Raw genomic sequence first — 15,332 nt, 5'->3', positions numbered from 1 at the left:
TAAAAAGAAATTATTTGGAAATAAGATACATTTATAAAGAGCTTGCTATATCCACCTTGCATATTTTCCCAATTTCTAAGGTGATTGACGCTTTTTTCCATGATTCTTGATGTTAAATTCTGATAAAAACATTAAGAAACATTAAGGAAATTGCACAAAGCATGAGCATGAGAACTCTGCCCCAATAATTCAAAAAGCTCCATCAGGCTACCTGAAATAAATTCAAGAAAAAAAAAACATAATGGAAAAGCAAGTAATGAGTCAAATAGAAAATACAGTGGCTGAAGATTAAAGCCTTATGAATGCCTATCTGAAATACAATTTTTTGTTCTCTCAGAAATAAGAATATCAAAATACTGGAACAAACAGTCAAGAAACCAGTAGGTTCTGTAGTTCTTGATTTTAAAATATCTCAAATAGATACACTGTTACAAAATAGGCTTCAGATAAACTCAAAGTACTGGGCTGCACTCAGAAGGAAATCCAAAATGTAACTGGTCTATGATACACAGAAGATCAGATAAGAAGATAGGGTGCTCTTTTCTGGATTTCAAAATGTGTCACTAGAGATTGTGATACTATCAGTTCCTTTACAAGAAGGCATCGTAAAATAAAGATGAAATATTTATAGCATGACTGTATTTTTAAACTGATAAATTGTTTAATTGTTTATACCAAATTACATTTTAAAATTTCCACTGAACTTCTAAGAATTCAGCTATTCTTAAAAGTCTCTCTGATGACAGAAAATCAGAAAAAAATAATCAAGTCTCTCATTATATAAGCCAAATTCCACCAAAGGCTTTGCCTCTGAGCCATTAACTTTGCGGCTTCCACCTACCTTTCAATTTCAGACGAGTTCCCACTACTCTAATGAAAATTGTGTGGATGTAACCACTCTGCAATGCCTTCCAAGACACATCAGTTCTTCCTGATAAATTCCACTCCCAGTTAGAAATCATGTTGTTTTATCCTTGCCTGAAGCTGTTATTTTCCCACCAACTGCCACTCTACAGTGGATGGAATATCCAGATCTACCTAATGTGATCTGCTCAAATGTTAGGGTACTATATTCTCTAGATAACAGAATGAGGAGGACTTTTTCCTAGATCAGTCTCAAAATCATGAACCACTTCAGTTTTCTATAGAACTTTTCAGCATAATATACAACACTTTTTTGCAGCTTTAACTCAGTTCTGACAAGCTACAATTGCAGATTTTGCTGCAAGGGTTACGAAGGAGCTGCTACAAATGAGTAGACCTTCATGGACTTCAAGAACCACATCCCAAGGCAAAACAGAAGACTAAGTATTAATACATAGCTATTGAAGAGATTACAACAAGCTATGGCCATGATGCAATGATAAACTCAGCTAGCCCTCCCGAAAATGCCTGTCAAAGGCACTGAAGCCTTTTTGATTTATTTCGTTGAGTACACTTACTTTTAGTTAGATTTAATTAGAAACTGGATTCTAAATCTAAAAACCAAGACCATACATTACAGCCAAGGTTTTTTTTGTTGTTGTTGTTTTGTTTTTGTTTGTTTGCTTGTTTTAAACTTGGAAACTGAACAGAGTAAGACACATTCCCAGATGAACTAGTCATTAAGACATTTTTGTGTACATGTTTGCAGATATAAGGCAAATTGCTGACACCCCCTGAAGTCAACTGGGAGTTTTACAAATGACCACAGTATCTAATCTTTATGAATATTTTGGGCTCCTGAAGATCTACCATACATATGCAACAAACCAAGAATAGCTATAAATACTGTTAGAATGTGTATATTTATAATATATTTACATTAGTATAAACACTAATAGTAATTAGATTTTGTCAGCAAGCTCAGTCCATCTGATATCCTAAGCAAGAATTAAAATCATCTGAATGGACCACTTCTGACAAGGCATTTCAGTTGCTATAAATGGATATCCTGATACCCCTTCCTACCCTAAGTGTTTGCCACATCTGGTCACCTACCAGTAAATGATTTTTTAAATAGATTTTTTCATTTCTTAATTGGCACATAGCAAGGACTTTGACCGCCAGTACATGCAAGAAACATTCCACCCACACCTAGTTCCAAACCAAACATCAAGATATCCATCTGCCAATTCATCAAATAATAACTGAATTGAGTTTCATTTTGTTAAAGCAAATAAGAAGGTCACAGAGGAATTACATCCTTCTGCCCGGTACACAGACAAATGAAAAATGTACCAAAAAAAAGCACAAATCAGGAGAAGCCAGACTATGCCTTATTTTTTAAGGTCAGTGATAGCACGTATTTGGTATCAAATTTAAAAACAAAACATCACAATACAGCACTATTGTAATGAGAGAACACAATTCTGTCACCAACGGCCTCAGCTCCATCAGATTGCCTAGAATACTGTTAAAGATTACCTCCAATTTGCACAAGTGTGTAATGATGTATAGTTATTTTCATACTTCTAGTCTGCATTGCACTTCAGTACCAGTGTACTGAAAGCAGAAATATAAGGAGTCTGAATTATTTATCTAATTTCACACTGTGAGACACTGGTAGTAAATCAGATATAAAGACAACTCTTTGTCTCACAATATAGACAATAAAATGAATTTCTATTGTAAAGAAAAAACTACCTCATAATTCCGTTCAAGGAAGATGAATAGTTGAAAAATTAAGTAACACCACAAAGGAAGTGCTGTTGAAATCTCCAAACTGTTTAAACATTGCTAGAGAAAATCCATTTTAAAATTCAGCTCTTACCATAAGTCTCTCCATACACAAGGTCTCAGTTTCATTTTTCAGTCTTAGTATATAGAAGAAACCTCAGTCAGGGGAAAGAAAAATAATCCTTCCTGAATGCACAAAGTTCAACAGAAAGGGCATGTGTAAGAAAAAAAAATGAGCTAAACTGTACCAAAGAAAAAGCATTAAGAGGGAAAGACGTAGATAGACGTTTAATATCTCAAAGCAAGGAATATAACAAGATAAATCTTGAAAACAGTTTGCAGAATCTTGTTCTCTATTACTCTTCAGAGTTCAGTAAAAAGAGAATTATGTAAGAAAAGCGACACTACTGTGAATATCTCTACCAAGGGGCTGCGGGTGTATTGTTCATTACGTAACAGATGACCAAAACATTCTTCATGCCTTCAGCAGGAACAGGATTCTTAGTGTTTCTGTGGTACTGATTCAGCCTAAACGCCCTAACTATGTAGGCTTAACTCTGCATTAAATAGCATTAAATTAAGCAAGGTCACAGAATTGGGCTCTTGTTATTTTTCCATTCCCATTCAGGACTGATGGGTTCTAAATGAAGTGAAAGTTTATCTCCTTTACCAGATGCTGTATCTGCTTCCCTCAAACTGTTCATAGACAGTATCACCACTTAACACTTGACCTCATCAACCTACTGGCATAAGCAGCATACGTCACCATGACCACATGTAAGGGCAGTACACAGTGGGACAGATCATGACAGTCACTTCAGACAGACAGTCAGAACTCAGTAGGGGGGTATATCAGTTTCTTTTTGAGAAAAGGAGTTAAGGTAGTTTGAAGACTCTCATAAACCATAAGGTTTGCTAGTGACCACTCTAGAAGCAAAGTAACAAAACAAGTGTCAGTGCACAATAGTCCTCTTCCACGCTTTGTTTTATCAGCCACATGCTTTTGTTGACAGCAAGACACTGTAATGTAAGGACTCATCCTCTGGCAGATGCTTCCATCTCACCTGATGCAGAATCTTTCTAAAGCCAAATTATCCATCTCTCAGAATATCTCCTGTTAGCTATGCATGCACAGCAGCTGAGTCACACACAAAGACCTCAGCAGGCATTGTGTCTGCTCACTGCCAGAAAGAAGAAAAAGAATGAGCAACAACAAGCAAATCCCTGGGCAAAAAGGAGAGATGAGAGCAAAGAGGATGGGATGACATGTAACAGAAACCAGCTATTACAGCAAAATGCAAAATCTTCCCCAGATAAAGACAGAGAATGCCTATCTCTAAGCAAAGATCAGCATGCCAAGTCTGAGCCCATAGGTCTCAGAAGACAGTGTTTTTTCTGCTCCCCCCATCCTTCCTCCTCTCCCCAAGCTTTCCCAGCAGAGAACGCATTCTCTTTGCTCTCTTACCTTCCCATCTACAACTGCATAGAACCAGGTTCATACTTCTAACTGAAATCAATTTAAAACTAAGTAAGTGACAGTGTATTACTAATTAAGTGACAAGCATAACCTCAGTACATGCAAAATGAAACAGATGATAGTGCATACACAGATGCAAAAAGCAGCCTGCTTGACCCCAGAAAGCACAAGAAAATACACAGTAGCTACTTAGCATGACCAGAAGTCTAGACTCAATTCAATTCCTGGAAAATTTCAGAAAAGAGGAAGGAAATGAAGGCATCCTGCCACAATCAGCTTCTGCGAAAGCATTTGTTTTGTTAATGAAAACTTGGGAAGAAGTTTAAACTACTGCTGAGAAGAAGGTAATTTCTCACAGTGATTACTTGCAGTGACAGATGCCAGATGGCTGAGATATTCCATGACGGGAAAGGAAGTAAAGGCAAGAGCCTCAGTTCAAGTGGAAGGTAGAGACAGCACACTAAATTGGTGGTACAGAAATCAAGAAAGCTTGCACAAGGCGGTTGTCTGTCCCACTTTATATCTCCAGCACCTCTACATTCCTGCCTTACACGAAAGCTTTTTCCTTCCCCTCCCTTCTCCAGCAGAGAAAGATTTGATCACATTGCAGAGCCTCAGTGGTTGGTGGTAAGGATCTTTATGGTGATTAGGATCTTTAAGCCAAGGATGGATTTCAGTCATCTACATTTACCCTCTCTAAACATGGGTAATAGTTGTGAGACATCTCCATAGCCACTAATGCCAAGTATAAAACTGCACATCCCCCTCCTGTAGCTGACATTTGCAGCCTGTTTTTCTTCTGATGGCAAAACAAATGAAACCTATGAAATCATATTTTAAACTGACAGAAAATGAGAAGCAGTAGAAAAGATATTTTTGAGAAACTCAGACTATCAGGGGTAATTCACAGGAGAAGGCTTAAAGGAATCTTCCAGTAGAACACTAGAGCAAGACTAAGCTAATGCAGATCTACAAATTAACTTATGGGATCATAGAACAGCTTGGGTTGGAAGGGACCTCAAAGACCACCCAGTTCCAACCGCCCTGACATGGACAGGGGCACCACCCACTAGATCAGGTTGCTCAGGGCCTCATCTAACCTGTCCTTGAACACCTCCAGGGATGGGGCATCCACAGCCTCTCTGGGCAGCCCGTGCCAGTGCCTCACCACCCTCTGAGTGAAAAATTTACTCATAACTTCTGAACCTTCTCACTGTTTTGTGCTGTGTGTAAAAAATAACAGTGAAGTTGACTGTTGCTCATCAACAAACTTGAGATAGTGGCACATGGATGTGTATTCCCAATGAGAGAACAAAGAATATTTAGAATATCAGCTGTTGACAAATGTATGTCTGTCACAGAGCCCACTGGTCTTACAGAAAGAAATCAGCAATACACTCCTCCAGAAGAGCAAATACTAAAGTCTGTGGTTCCAGCAACATCATGATCTACTACTCTCAAGCAGAATGCACTGATGGGGAGGTAGCAGTATTTTTTTCATTCCACATGGGATGCACAATGATCCAAACTTGAAATGTTACTATGCATCTGCCTGTCCCTCAAACACCTACAGAGCAGAACAGAACTGAAGAAATGGTGCTGCAGAGACCAGCAGCTCTCATGTGGGAATTTCAGAGGTGGACAGCGAACTCTTCAAATTTTTCCTGGACAGCCTACACAAATATCTGCTCAGAAGGAACAGTTTTGCATCTTCTTGGACAAGGAATAACCTGCCTTTCCCCAGAGCTTTTACAATGTGCAGCCTGACACAAACGACTTTCAGCAAGGTGTGCCAACTATTTACATAAATCTTTGAAAAGGGGTGTAAAATGCATCAGTGCTTGCTAGCTGGTTTATTCTCCAGCCAAGCAGACACACAGCCAGCACTAAGAGTTCCAATGGGGTACTCACTGGTGGTGTTCTTCATGGCCAGCTTTCAGAGCAGCTCCCCACTCCCTCCTCTCTTGCCCCTGGGCTTCCACTCCCACCCCACCCTTGTTTTTGTAACACAAGTCTGGAGGCTTTGGTACCACAGGGAAGGCTGAGAGGTCGAAGCACAGGCTGAAGACATTTGGATGTTCAGAAGCACTGCAGGCATGGGCAACACAATTAGCTGATCCCCACCTGCTGATGCTAAATTAATATTGGTCTTTCTACAGCCTGAGTCCTCAGCCATGCGGTTCATTTAGGTTTGAGAGAGGCTGCATGACATCCAACACAGCAAACCCTCCCACACTCAGTGGTGTATGTTTCACCTATTGACTGAAGTGGCTGACAGAGTTAATTAAATGCACTTGTGGTACATCTCCTTCCCTGAGCTGCTTTACCTGTCATTATCATAACGTATGTGATGGATTTATGAGAAAGTAGAGGTAGGTACCTGCTGTTTAAGTAGCTCTTTTTTTGAGCCTTTGGAAAAAAACCTCTGAGACCTGCATTTTACCTCAAGCACTTGAGTACACTGTAACACTAGTGGTTTTTTATTTTTAGTAACAGTAAATAGTTTTTACAAACAGTAGATATCACAGCAGGAGACAGTTCATTACAAATTATTTTGTGGTTATTTAATTTTCTTTCAGTTGACAGTACATGATGCAAATTTCTTACTGCCTAGATTCAGCTATCTAGTGCACAGGAACAGGAATTGGCACAGTGATGCCTGGTAAATTCCTAATTAAGACTTCTTTGGATGTTGCTCACAGCAGTTGGCAGAAGCCCAGTGACCACTGTAATCATACCAAACAAACAAACAAAAAAAAGCTGTTATGGTTTAAGAACTGATGGGCAGCTAAGCTCCACCACGCTGCTCTCTCACTTCCCCTCCTCAGAAGGACATGGTGAGGAAACACGATGAGAAAAAAAACTTGTGGGTTGAGATAAAGGGCAGTTCAATTCGAATTACAGAATCACAGAATGGTTTGTGTTGGGAGGGACCTTAAACATCATCCAATTCCAACCTCCCTGGCATGGGCAGGGACACCTTCCACTAGACCAGCTTGCTCAAAGCTCCGTATTTGGGGCTAATTAAAGGAAGAATAGAAAAAGCCAAGGTCATGCAGGAACAACAGGAAAACAAATATTCTCTACTTTCATCAGCAAGCAATGTTCAGCCACTTCCTGGGAGGTTGGGTTTCAATATACATATCTGTGGCTTGGGAAGACAAACAGTTTCATGAGTCCCTCCTTTTCCTTTTTCCACTCCAACTTTTATTGCTGAGCACGACATCATATGGTATGCAATACCCCTTTGGCCAGCTGTCCTGGCTGTGTCCTCTCCCCATCTCTTGCCCACCCCCAGCATAGTGGCCCTTGAGGGGGCTGGAGAGCCAGGCTCAGCGCTGTGCCAGCACTGCTCGGCAAGAGCCAAAACACTGGTGTGAGATCAGGGCTGCTCTGGCTACAAGTCCAGAGCACAGCACTGTATGGGCTGCTGTGGGGAAACTTAACTCCACCTCAGTCAGAGCCAGCACAGCAAGCTTTTGAAAAAAACTCTAATAGACTGTTATTGTGATGGCAAGCAATTCCTTCGTTGAGACTGAAGCTGTTCTATACTAGAACAGAGAGCACAAGAGAAATTAACTAGTGTTGTTGCAAGCCATTTTCAAATATGTGAACTTACAACAAAGATAACAAATGTGGGCCATAGTTGTTGAAAAGACACATAAAAGGCTGTTTTGTTTCCCGTGTTCTGCACTACAGCTATTGCCTAACAGCCTGCTTTTCATCCATTTTCAATGAAGTCTCAGGACATGCATATTCCTTGTTTAAAAAGCTAAACTCGTAAATGTTTGCTTCCTCCCATGTAAGCCCCTTCTCTCTTCTTTAATACCTCTTGATCTCTACAGTGCTAGGTGTTGCTTTTAATCTTAAAACGAAGGAGTATGAGCAAATATTTCTAGAAGACCTACACTCCGTGAAAACAATAGCTAACAATGAAAGAAATGCTCAATTCTTCACACTCACTGCTTATGGAACAGTTCTTTAGCCTATCGCTTCCACTAGTTTTAGCTATTTGAAGCATTAATTCTTTGTTTTCCTTGTGGACTGCTATATAACCATTCTGACATCTAGAAAACTAACTACAGTATTGAAATATCTTGAGAAAGTGTAGCTACAACAATCAAAGCTCTTTTGCATCTTTATGAAAATACATTTATAGCATTTTTGAAACAGTTTTGACTGTTTCCCCTGTTTACATGCAATGCAGTGAGTCATCTTTGGCTTTCCATAGCATTCTGGTCTTCACACACTTTTTGCTTACTGGCAGACATGAAGGCTGCGTGTTTCAGAATCACCTGTAAGACCAGAAGTAGAGAGGTCTTTCCTCACAGCTTCAATGTTTTCCACATTGTGTGATTTCAAACTAGTTTTGCTTTGCAACTGATCACCAAGCAATTCTGTAACTTGTATTTTTTCTGCACACAAACAATAGGAGAACATGGTTTTCAGGATTAACCCTCTCTCAGTACAATTTTTCCAAACCATTCACTTGCCTGCTTGTTTCAGGAAAGGTAATTATGAACAGACCAAAGGCACAACTAACTCTTCTTCCAACAGTGGCCAAGAATGAATCCCCACAAACATGCACGTGAACAGGACAAGCCTGCAACAGTCCTTTACCAACATAGTTTCACAGGGATTTGACATTCACCAGCTTCTTAAACCCAGAAGAATACAAAATCATCTTTATGATCGTTATAAACAACACCAGAAAAGAGGTAGAACAAATGATTGTTTACGAAGTTATTTATAACTACTTAAATTCTTGTTAACACCACATTCAAGACTTCCTCACATTCCTGTAGGTTCAGGATTAAGCTGTGATTAAGACAGAAGGGTATTTAATCATTTGCAGGAATTGCCTATATACATCCTACTCCCTTCTTTCTTTCCTGACTTTAGAAGAGTCAGCTTTTCTACAGTAAAGGTGTTTTATCTGAGCATTAAGATCATTATTTTCCCCCTATATTTTACTTCACACTTAAACAACCTTGTACATTAAATTTTCCACCAGTATCATCAGTATCATTCCTATGTCACTGCCAAAAGCCTATAGCAGGGTTCTGGTAAGTTTAAAAAAAAAAAAAAAAGCCCACATTCCCACATTTCATTTTCTTATGTCAGTTTTGAGAGAAAAGTGACTGACATGATGAAAATTTCTACTATTATGTTATTATTATATATTTGGTCTGATTTTTGCTGGTGCTGTGCAGAGCCAGGAGTTGGACTCAATGATCCTTGTGGGTCCCTTCAACTCAGGATATTTTGTGAAAGTTATTGAATTTCTCTGCTTACCCCTTTACTTGTCCCCTTTTCAATACATACAACCATCCCACATTAGCCCTCTCACTCTCACCTCACTTCAGCATCTCAAACTTCTGCTTCCACTCAAACTGAGCACCTTAACAGTATTACAGTTTTCTACTAATCGTGATCTTATTTTATTTAGTTTCATATAGTTATAACTTTGTTTCAATTCTAACTTCTAAGGCAGATGATGATGGCCTTTCTGAGGCCACTAATACAAGTTTGAGCACTACTCAGTTTCAAAAATGTACCCATTTTTCTGCTCACAAAAAACAATGGCATGGAAAAATAAGAGCTAACATACTCTTACTGGGATATTTCTAATCTGCAAAGCAGATTCAACTTTTTAATCCATTTCCCTGTTATAAAAGAACTACACATAACACTTCAGTTAAACACATATCTATCTATACAGGTTCAGCAGGCTTTTGCAAGGATTTCTTTAGTTTCCACTATATTCCACTTCAACAAATGTTTTAGAGACTGCTACGCATTCTAACTAAAGCCTCAAAGCATCAATTGGTTATTCAAGCAAACATTTTGTGTAAGAAAATACAGTGTTTCCATACAGGAGCAAAAACAAAAGTTGCAACTATTATGCATGAAGATGCCAAATGCCAATACCATGTAAATTAATAACAAGAAATCATAGTTTGAAAGGGGCCTCTCGTGGTCATTTGGTCCAATACCCCTGCTTAAAGTAGGGTAAAACTGTGCCAGGCTCAAAAACCTGTCTAGTGAAGTTTTTAATATCTTCAAAGACGGATATTTCACAACCACTTTGAACAATTTGTTTCAACATTTGACCAACCTCAAAAAATTTTTTTGAAAAAAAAAAAAATAATACCTCACAAAAATATCTTGTGTCTCTCACCCAGTCACCATATATTTCCAAATACAGTCCATCTTTTTTATACAGTCTCCCATTAGGAAGCTGAAGACTGCAAAGAGATGTTTACTCAGACTTCTCCAAACTGAACACACACAGTTCTCTTGGCCTCATGGGCTCCACTCTGAACATCTTTGGTGGCCCTTTGCTGGACTCATTCCAGTATGTCAATGCCTGCCTAGTACTAAGAAGGTCTGAACTGAAATAGCATAATCAGACAAAACGACTGTCTTTTCAAATTAAAAAGAAAAATTCATTTCAAATCCAACCTTAATGATTCTATGAAATTAAATTAAAAAAAAAAAAAAGTTCATTTCAAAAGAAATATATTTTAATGATACAAATGCCAAGTTAGATGTGCAAGAATAATGCAGGTTACACATAAAAAACAGTCCAGTGTCCTGAAAAGTATTAGTTATGATAACTGAAAAGACATAAAATTTTCCAGTATAATTCAGCAGAAAGCATAAAAATGTGTGTGTGTGTGTGTGTGTATATGTATATATAAAGCAAAATAGGCATAAAGAGGCATCAAGGGAGGAGATAATTTCATCTTTACACACCACGTGGCTGAAATCAGAAACAAGATTACAGCTCTCTAGTCCCACCAGGAGTGACATTTAACAGTATTCTAGTTTGAAGGGTAAGTAGGCAATAAGTCATAAATATTAAAATAACTAACAATTGAAAAAAATTCAAGGTCTACTCAAAAAAATAAAAGTTATGTATAGGAATTCTGGAACCACTGAGTTTGTAGGCATTTCTCACAAACGCTGAACTTACCAGAACTGCTTCTGACTTGCAGAAGTTGTGAAACAATTACAAGGCCTGCACGAGAAAGAACAGGAACACAAAATTCTACTCTCAAGTAGGAATTGTGTTATGCAAGGAAAGCAAACACAAAGTGGCTGGATCAGTTTTAAACTTTCTTTGGACTAACACAATTGAATAATGTTTTCTCTTGCAGTGCAGACCAAACTTTACAATGAGATAATCCCACTCCTCAAACTTGAAGGAAGATTCATAGAACTTTGCAATACGCTTTGATAAACCACATGAGAAAGTTATTATTTTACACACACAAACTTAATGACCAGCAAAGTTAATCTGTAGAAGGGGGGAAAAAAGGTAAAGCAAGGACGGACTGACTCCTGAATATGCATGGTAGTTTTGGGGATTCTAGATAAGGTTTCTTACATAAGAAGGATTCAAAACCTCTCTTCCTGCATTTTTGATAGACGGAATAGGTCTTAGGATGGTTACAGCCAGTACTCTCCATCTGACAATAAAATGAAAATGATTCCTCTCTGAAATTATTTAGTGAGAAAGCGATTTTCCTATTTGTGAAGTATGTGGGGATTAAAGTGCTTTCATCACTTCACAACGGCAAGAATGTATTTGCCTATCTCTGCATATTTTGTCTGTCAACAAATACAAGCAAGGCCTATAACACTTTTGTTTTCTGCAGTCCACTTAGAATCAAAAAAGAATACTTGAATCATAGGATCATCTAGGTTGTAAGAGATCCTTGAGATCATTAAGTCCAGCTAACATTTACCAAGTCCACCACTAAACTATGTCCAAAGCTCCACATCCACATGTATCTCAAACACTTCCAGGGACTCCATTACTTCCCTGAGCAGCCTGTTCCAATGCCTTACCAGGCTTTCAGTGAAGAAATTCTTCCTGATATCTAGCCTAAACTACTGCCGGCACAACTTGAGGCCATTGCCTCATGTCCTATCACTTATCACCTGAGAAAAGAAGCTAACATCCTCCTCACTGCAATCTCCTTTCAGGTAGCTTTACACACCAATGAAGTCTGCCCTCAGACTCCTTCTCTCCAGACTAAACAACCCCAGTTCCCTCAGTCTCTCCTCGTAAGTTTTTTAGTCTAGTTGCTTCACCAGACTTTTTGCTCTTCACTGCACATGCTTCAGCAACTCAATATCCTTCCTGTAGGAAGGGGCCCAAATCTAAACAGAGTACTTGAGGAACACAGCACTGGTAAGACCATACAAGGGGACAATCACCTCCCTAGTCCTGCTGGCCACACCATTTCTGATGTAGGCCAGGATGCCACTGGACTTCTTGGCCACCTGGGCACACTGCTGCTGTTCAGCTGGCTGCTGACCAGCATTCCCGGGTCTTCTTCCACTGGGCTACCTTCCACTCTTCCCCCAGCCTGCACCATCGCACATGGTTGTTACGACCCACATGGAGCACCTGACATGTTGCATGCTGTAAAATCAGATGTGGCTCATCACTCCATCTTATCCAAGTTCCTCTGCAGTCTTCCTACCCTCAAGCAGATTGACAGTAACACCTAACTTGGTGTTGTCTGTAAACTTGCTGAGGGTGCACTCCATCCCCTCAATATCATTAACAAAAATGTTAAGCAAAACTGGCCCCACAACTGAGCCCTGGGAAATACCACATGTGACCAACTGGATTTAGCTCCATTCAATCCTTTGGGCCCAACCATCCACTCAGGTTTTGTTTTTTTTCCCCAGCAAACAGTACATCTGTCAAAGCCACGAGCAGCCACTCAGCCAGAGGTGGCTGTGGAAAACAGTACTGAATACTTAGCTAAAGTCCAAGTAAGCAACATTCACAGCCTTTGTCCACTAAGCATCTGATCTTGTCATAGAAGGAGATTAGGCTTGTCAGGCAGGACTCGTCTTTCATATACCAAGGCTGACTGGGTCTGACCACCTTGTTGTCCTGTATGTGGCATGTGATGACAATCAAGACGATCTGCTCCATAACCTGCCCTGGCACCCAGGTCAGACGGACAGGCGTGTAATTCCCAGGTCCTCCCTCCTGCCCTTCTTGTAGAACAGAATGATGTTCACCAACCTCCAGCCAACTGGGACTTCCCCTTTTAGCCAGGAATGTTGGCAAACTATTGGAAGTGGCTTGGTGAGCACTTCTGCCAGTTCCTTCAGCACCCTTGGGTGGATCCCACCCAGCTTCATGGATTTGAAGATGTTCAGTTGGCGTAGTAGGCGCTAACCACTTCCCTTTGGATTTTAAGGACTTCATTCTGGTTCCTGTCTCTGCCTCCAGCTCGGTAGGATGGGTACCCACAGAACAACTGATCTTACTAATAAAGACTGAGGCAAAGAAGGCATTAAGTACCTCAGACTTTTCCCCATCTCTTGTCACTATGTTTCCCCCCACATCCAATACATGTGCGAGTCCTATATATAATGGTCTCCTTTGTCCTCCTTACTTAAACATTTTTATAGTCTTATAATATTCTAGCTGGGCTTTGGACCTTCCAATTTTTTCACTGCATAACTTCACAACATCTTTGTAGTCCTCCTCAGTTAAGTGCCCCTTCTTCCAAAGGTCATAAACTCTCCTCTTCTTCCTGAGTTCCAGAGGCCAATCTTCTTCTCTGCTGGCTTATCTTTTGGCACATAGGGGCAGAGCTTCCTACCTTCTTACCCCTAGCCCTCTGTTATCATTGGAGGATTCAAGTCAAGTGGAACGGTGCATTTTCCCTGATCTCTTCTCAGCATTTCATTTGCATTGTAAAAAAGATTTGGGATAAGGAAGCTGTTAGACTACACCAAGAACCTAAAGGCATTAATAACAAACAGCAGGAACTTGAAGAACAAAGAAATGTTCTTCAAAGTAACAAGACCACAGCCTACTGAATGTTCCCATGCCTCAAAAAAGCTATCTTTTCTTGCATCTGGTATAACTTTTTAATTTCCTTAGCAATAACTCAGAAATCAACCTTATGTAAAAAAAAATCTCTTGCTACATAAAACCTGCTTAGATTTATTCAGCTGCCAGTTGAGTCACAAATATTACTCAAACATTTTTTTCATCATGTCCACATAGCTCAAAATGAAAATGGAGAAGCATTCAAATTAATTTTGTTGATTTCATAAGGCTTTGACTGAAAGCCAAAATAGCAAAATAATATTTGAATCCTGATACAAAAAAAAAAAAAGTCAAATGAAACAAGCTGTAGCTCAGTCAGATTAGGCAGTCTAACATGATTAATTGCTATGCAAAAAGGAAGTCTACTTAATGCATTTTTCAATTTGAGTCTCAGGAGTTGGATATTTTAAACTAGGTAAACATCAGAAGTTAGGCTTCTAATGATAATATTGAAACTTTTGAATACATATGATTTTAATATACACAAAAGATACAGTCAGGCTGCAGATCCTCTTTAACGGCACCTAAAATCTATCTGCTTCAAGAGCTTTAACCACATACACATTTATAATTGTTTTGCTCTCAACATATTGTATGCATCTTATTTTATTCTGTAGATAATCAAAATAATCAGTACTTTGAAGAAAGCCACCTATATCTATCTCCAGAACAGTATTTCCTTGAATTCCTTCAACAACTGTATCAATATTGTATAATTGGGTGAAAGACTTTTGTCAACTTAATGCCTGCCGCTTATTACTGCGGCAGCTCTTCCAGAAAACAAACAGATGAATACAAAACTACTATTCCCCTCTGTCTGTGCAACCCATCCCCCATTAACTCCACTGGTCCATTGACTCAGTCAGCAGAAGATCCTTGCAGTACTGAAAACCCTATCTTGTGGAGCCCTTCAGGAACAGCTGCAGTAGCATGGCCTTGTATATTTGCCAAGCCCCTTACAGCACAGGAAGCGTAAGTACTCAAAACTTTTAACGTGTTCTAACTCCCTTTCTCTACTCAGTGTCTTCTTCAGAATCATATTCCTCCTGTTTTATCAGGTTTGTATGTAGGAAGCACCGGTAACAGTGACACTACATTTCCACATACCTTTCCTTTCCAGCCTTGCCAAAGCTCTTCCCCCTTACTCAGCTGCCTCTACCACCTGATTAGCAATTCTACACCATAAACAAACAAAAACAATAAACACGTGTGCTGTTTTTCTCTGTTATACTCTGCTTTTGTGTGCTTTGAATAACTGGTATGTTGCATAGGACACTTTTGTCACATCTTTAATATGAGAGTTAGAGCTAGACAATCAAAGGC

At 39.4% G+C, this 15,332-nt stretch overlaps 1 protein-coding gene across 9 annotated transcripts in view; it reads right to left on the bottom strand.

Annotated features, from left to right (window-relative positions):
• Positions 1-15,332, bottom strand: part of JAK2 (Janus kinase 2) — a 90,756-nt gene that overhangs the window by 59,471 nt on the left and 15,953 nt on the right. For 2 of the 9 annotated variants that reach the window (XM_084504001.1, XM_084504004.1), the window contains exon 1: positions 2,753-3,268. The exons of 4 other annotated variants lie outside the window; for them this stretch is intronic. The gene's annotated coding sequence lies outside the window, so the exon portion shown is untranslated. Of the gene's footprint in view, positions 1-55; positions 355-2,752; positions 3,269-15,332 lie in introns of those variants that run through there. 3 more of the 9 variants (XM_084504008.1, XM_084504002.1, XM_084504005.1) reach the window with 3 other exon arrangements.

Source organism: Aythya ferina (genome assembly GCF_964211825.1).
Source record: "Aythya ferina genome assembly, chromosome: Z".
NCBI classification, from domain to species: Eukaryota; Metazoa; Chordata; class Aves; order Anseriformes; family Anatidae; genus Aythya; species Aythya ferina.
The sequence above is the reverse complement of the archived record's forward strand: the minus strand, read 5'-3'. Positions and strand labels throughout refer to the sequence as shown.